The sequence below is a fragment of the Geotrypetes seraphini genome, chromosome 8 (genome assembly GCF_902459505.1).
Source record: "Geotrypetes seraphini chromosome 8, aGeoSer1.1, whole genome shotgun sequence".
Taxonomy (NCBI): Eukaryota; Metazoa; Chordata; class Amphibia; order Gymnophiona; family Dermophiidae; genus Geotrypetes; species Geotrypetes seraphini.
Genome location: NC_047091.1, coordinates 165,680,700 through 165,686,731, shown reverse-complemented (window position 1 = coordinate 165,686,731; position 6,032 = coordinate 165,680,700). Strand labels below are relative to the sequence as shown.

The 6,032-nt window shown below is 46.8% G+C and overlaps 1 pseudogene; it reads right to left on the bottom strand.

Annotated features, from left to right (window-relative positions):
• Positions 1-1,035: 1,035 nt before the first annotated feature.
• On the bottom strand, positions 1,036-3,956 carry LOC117365523 (annotated as a pseudogene).
• Between the last annotated feature and the right edge of the window lie 2,076 nt (positions 3,957-6,032).

The following is a 6,032-nucleotide window of genomic DNA, read 5'->3' as shown; positions in this document are numbered from 1 at the left end:
CCCATGTGCACCATCTCTCTTTCCCTCACTCTCTCCATTCGTCCATCCTATGTCCCAAGTTCATGCTCTCCTCTCTCTCCATCCTATGTCCCAAGTTCATGCACCCCTCTCTCTCCATCCTGTGTCCCAAGTTCATGCTCCCTCTCTCCTTCCTAGCTTCCTTTGTATGAAGTTTTGTTCCCTCCCTTCTTTCCATGTCCCAACACGACCCTGCCTCTCCCTTCCTGTGCCAATGCGACCCTCCTCCTCCCTTCAGTGTCCCACAGCACCCCTCATCGTCTGTCCCTCCATTCAGCATCCCAAATTTGTGCCTCTTGTAGGTGTTTACCTCCTCTGGCCAGCTCTCTCCTCCCAGTCACACTTTGCAAAGCCGCAGCCACTGGTTCCTACATGCGGCTTGCGGCTAACCCAGAAGCCTTTCCTCAGGGTTAGCCTTCCTTCTGGGTCAGCCGCAAGCTGCGTGCAGGAACCAGCGGCTGTGGCTATGTGAAGTGTAGAATTCTAGTGTATGTTGGCAATGGTACGCCCATTGCTTAGGTGCATCCTCTTACACCGTGTCAATGGCCAGCATAAGTTGGCGTGCCTAGGTGTGCCAACTGATGCACATAATGTCTGCTGACCAAAACAACAGACATTAAAGTGTTCCGAAAAGAAATCAAAACTCTTCTATTCAAAAAACACCTCCAATCATTCTAACCTCCATCCTACTCGCACACGCATACTCCTTCATAAATACCACCCCTATAGTATCTCCTAGCCAAATCTTCAAACCTTACCCCCAAAATTATATTCAGAAACCTAAACAAGCAACCTCCATCTGTAACCAGAATATTTCTTCCCTCAACATTAGGTAATAATCTTCCTAACATGAATGTATTGCTATTCTTACCTGATATGTAAACTTCCTGGAAAGGTCCAGTTTTCTTCTAATTTTGTAATCCGCTTAGAACCGCAAGGCACAGGCGGAATAGAAATCACGAATGTAATGTAATAATTTACAGTATTCCATAAACTATGAGAGGCCGCTGAAAAGTTCTGAGCCCAACCAAGAAGAAAATGATGTGGAGCCATGAAACTTACAAGGTATTCCACACTTTTCTTGACACTTCATTTAATTTCATATCACAGACATGAAAAGTGTCAAAAGCATGGAATAACTTGTTTCATGGCTCCACGTCATTCTCTTTTTTTTTTGATGGTACAAAGTTGCTTTATTTTTCCATTCATCCACAACTCTGACTTAGGGTTTTCTTCCCTTCTTGCGCAAGGACTGTCCCTCAACCGAGAACGCAATAAATCTGCTCCCAATCTCAACATCTTCAGTTCTCTTGACTTGTGGACAGGAATTTCTGATAAAGGTGAGTTTTCCAATTTTAAATTCATAGTTAGGGATTCCTCGTGGAATATCTCCAGGTTTGATTGGTGAGGGATTGGAATCAACCCCTTTCTTCTTCCCATCCAATCGATTGCCAGAGCCTGAAAATGCCCGGAAACCTAGATCAGCCGTATAACCACTATGATCTGCTTCGGCATCTGACGTTTCCTCAAGTTGTGAGTCCTTTTCTGGCTCTTTGTAACCCAGTGGTGCATCATAATCTACATTCATGTCACACTCAATAACAGAGATGTCTTTATCTGGCTTGGCCTCCATCACTCGAAGTTCATAGATCTTTTCATTGTAATTGATTGCAATGACATCACCAGGGCCGGATTAATGAATAGGCCCAAGAGGCATGTGCCTAGGGCCCGAAGCTGAAGAAACAAACAGGACTCCGATTGATTTATTTTTTTCCCTTTCGGCAGCATCGGGCCCCCCCCCAGGAAAGATTGGCAGTGCTGGGCCCCCCCGGAAAGATTGGCAGCACCAGGCCCCCCTGGAAAGATCGGCAGCGTTGGGCCCCCCTTCTGTGAAATATCAGCATCGGCATCGCGCCCCCCCCTCCCCCCCGGCAGCGGCGGCAAGTTCTGAAACCGTTCCTGCAACTTGCAAACTGTGCTTTTTGCTCATCCAATAGCTTCCCCTCTGACGCAACTTCCTGTTTTCGCCTGGGCAGATCGCGTCAGAGGGCAGCCTTGGAGCCCCAGCAGCACTGCTTGCAAGTTGCAAGGGAAGGGTTGCCGGGCCTGGATCCTCTTCATTTGAAGGTGAGACCGCAAGTGGACTTGTGTGCCTAGGGGCCCTTGACGAATTAATCCTGCCCTGGACATCACTGGTGGTTAGACAGGCAAAGTTTCTCAGAGCAATTTTTTAATGCTGCTTTGGGATTGGTGATGTCCAAGAAATCAGGGCTCCGTGGCTGAAACTTAGAATATGTTGCAACTTGCAGGTTACAACTCTCCACCTGGCCACCCTCTTCTAGAAGCAAATTCTGCATCATCCAGTGTGAAAGATAACAAATGCCCTCATCTGCAACAAACTCCTGCACACCACAATGTGCCATCCTATCTGAATTTTTACTGGTCAGCTTAAACCAGTGTTCTTCAACCACCGGTCCATGGACCAGTGCCGGTCCACAGAAATTTCCTGCCGGTCCACAGGGCCAGCACGTGCATCAGGCCCAACACAGTTTCTTCAACCACCGGTACACGGTGCGATCGATGCGGCGTTATCTAACTGATTCAGTGCACAAAGCCATGGGCCAAGGAGAGAGAGAGAAAGGAAAAAAAAAGACAGACAGGCAGGGGTCAAGGAGAGATAGACAAAGAAAAAAAGACAGACAGCGGCCAAGGAGAGAAAGAGAGAGAAAGAAAGAAAGACAGACAGACAGGGGGCCAGGGAGAGACACAGACAGAAAGAATGACAGACAGACAGGGGGCCAGAGAGACAGACAGAAAGAAAGACAGACAACGTCCAAGGAGAGAGAGACAAAGAAAAAAAGACAGCCAACCAGCGGCCTAGAGAGCGAGAAAGAAAAAAATAAACAAAAACAGACAGACAGACAGCGGCCAAGGAGACAGAGAGAAAGGAAAAAAAAGACAGACAGGCAGGGGCCAAGGAGAGATAGACAAAGAAAAAAATACAGACAAACAGACAGCGGCCAAGTAGAAAGAGAGAGAGAGAGAGAGAGAAAGAAAGAAAGAAAGAAAGACAGACAGACAGGGGGGCCAGGGAGAGACACAGACAGAAAGAATGACAGATAGGGGGCCAGAGAGAAAGACAGAAAGAAAGACAGACAGACAGCGGCCAATGAGAGAGAGACAAAGAAAAAAAGACAGACAGACAGCGGCCAAGTAGAGAGAGAGAGAGAGAGAGAGAAAGAAAGAAAGACAGACAGACAGGGGGGCCAGGGAGAGACACAGACAGAAAGAATGACAGATAGGGGGCCAGAGAGAAAGACAGAAAGAAAGACAGACAGACAGCGGCCAATGAGAGAGAGACAAAGAAAAAAAGACAGACAGACAGCAGCCAAGGAGAGAGAGAGAGAAAGAAAAAAAAGACAGACAGACACATCTATTCTAGTACCCGTTAATGTAAAGGGCTTAAAGACTAGTGTTACAATAATCCAATTGCGAAAGAATTAATGACTGGACCACTAGTGAAAATAATGAAATATCAAAACATTTTCTGACTAATCTTAATTTCCTTAAAAGCCCCAAAACCTTTTACTCACTAAATTAACCTGATATTCCATAGTTAATATATTGTCTAGTTGAACTCCCAATACTCTAGTTTGCATTTCAAACTTATAACCATTCTGATAAGTCACACCCACCAGTTCTTATGTTAAAAAAAACACACCTCAATTTATAACCTGGAAATTATGGCAATTCATGGAATGGACAGAAATATAAGGCGTGGAATTGTCCAAGTAAGACTGGTGAATACGAACGCTCCGTGCACTGTTGCAAGAAGTTTTGACACTATAGCATCTCATTTGGCAATTCCATGAAGACTCACTAGGTTTTCCATGCAGTTTGACTTCTGAGGCAGGCTGGTTAGGCCGAAACATGTACATGTCGAGTCATTGTATTATTGGATGAATAAAGCCATTTGAACCACTGGATGAATAAAAGGACATTTTCGTATAAGTTCGTATTTACCAGTCTTACTTGGACAATTCCACTTCTTATATTTCTGCTTGTGGTTTTGTTTCCCCTGTTTTTTCCCAATTCATGGAATGGACACATTATTGAGATTCTTAGTGACCTCTTTGCAGAGGTAAATGTTATCCCTCACAGAAGAGCTGTTTCTGTTAAATCTGGGCTGTGTGATTTTGTAGTTTTTTTTGGGGTGGAGGTTCACAAAACGTGATTATTCAGTTTTGATCTAGCCCAGGCGTGTCCAACCTTTTGGCTTCCCTGGGCCGCATTGGCTGAAAAAAAATGTTTCTGGGGCCGCGCAAATGCTGCAGCAAGATAGAGGACGGAGCCGGCAAGACGGTATACACCCGGGTTCAGCAGAGGAAAGCACTGCATCGCCCTCGACCGGGGCCACACAAAATACTTCACAGGGCCGCATGTGGCCCTCGGGCCGCAGGTTGGACACCCCTGATAGCAGGTTCAAATGTACAGTACTCATGGTAGCACAAATGAAACGTGACAGCGTAGACAAACCTGAAAGTCCTTGCAAGACTGGCTTTAGCTCACACTCTTTTCAGTAGTAACTCAGGGTGAGTTACATTCAGGCATTTTCCTTTCTCAAGAGGGCTGGAACAATTCTCTAGCTGCACCAAAGGCACCAGGAAATGAGCAATTTGACACCTATGTGCTGTGGTACCTAACTGCAAAGGGGCATACACATGGGTGGAGCATGGGCAGGCCATGGGCGTGTCTCCCAGGTACATGCATACCAGGGGCCACTGAAAAGTTCTCAGCCCAACCAAGAAGAGAATGATGTGGAGCCACGAAACTTATAAGTTATTCCACACTCTTCTTGACACTTTTCGTTTCAATGAGGCAAATGCATCTAGCAAATGGGCACAAGTATAGGGAAACCAAGCCATTGTGACATCACTGATGAGGTTGGCTCTTAGGCACTGGTGGATTGAGGCATTATGACATCACAATAGGAGGGGCCGCTGAACAGTTCTCAGCCCAACCAAGAAGAGAATGATGTGGAGCGAGCACCTCATGTGGGGGAAGGGTAGTAGCTGGAGAGTGACTTGCAAGCTCCAAAACCCCCCAAAGCCTTTACAGATCCGGGCTTGGTTCCGATTCTTTATTGGAGCCATCGTGTTTTCTTTCAATATGTTTGATCATCCAATCCCCCGAGTATTTCAGAACAGGTTCTCGACCCAGTATCGCTGCTTTCTGTGTCCATGCTCGCTGGGCACAATGACAGGTCAGACGTGGAGAAAGGAGGAAAGATAATTACGCCACCATCAGCACTGGATCAGCTCAGTCGCCTTAATATAACTTATCCTATGTTGTTTAAGCCAGTGTTTTTCAACCTTTTTACACCTATGGACCCGCAGAAATAAAGTAATTATTCTGTGGACCGGCATCGGTCCGTGGACCGGCGGTTGAGGAACACTGGGCTAAGTCGTGGGCCAGACCCCGCTCATCTCTACCCAATCTCCACCTCAGACCCTGCCCCCATAATAGTACTAATTGCACCTTGCACGTCCTGTGCCTCATCTGGAAGCCTTCCCTCTGACATTGCAACGTCGGAGAGAAGGCTTCTGGTTCAGGCGCAGGTCCATCAAGCCCAGTAGCCCGTTCGCATGGTGGCCAATCCAGGTCACTAGTACCTGATAAAACCCAAGGAGTAGCAACATTCCATTATCTCAGAGTAATCAAGATTCTGGAATCCCAAAGAGTAGCAAGATTCTAGAATCTCAAAGAGCAGCAACATTCCATGCTACCGATACAGGGCAAACAGTGGCTTCCCCCATGTCTTTCTCAATAACAGACTATGGACTTTTCCTCCACACTATGGACTTTTCCTCCAGGAACTTATCCTTGATGCTCCAAGCCTGCAAGAACCGGATGTAGTGGTGTAGTAAAGGGGGGGTTAGGGGGACAGTCCGCCCCAGGTACCATGTTGGTGGGGATGCTGGAATCCCTCCTCTCTGCCCCCCCTTCTCTCTGCC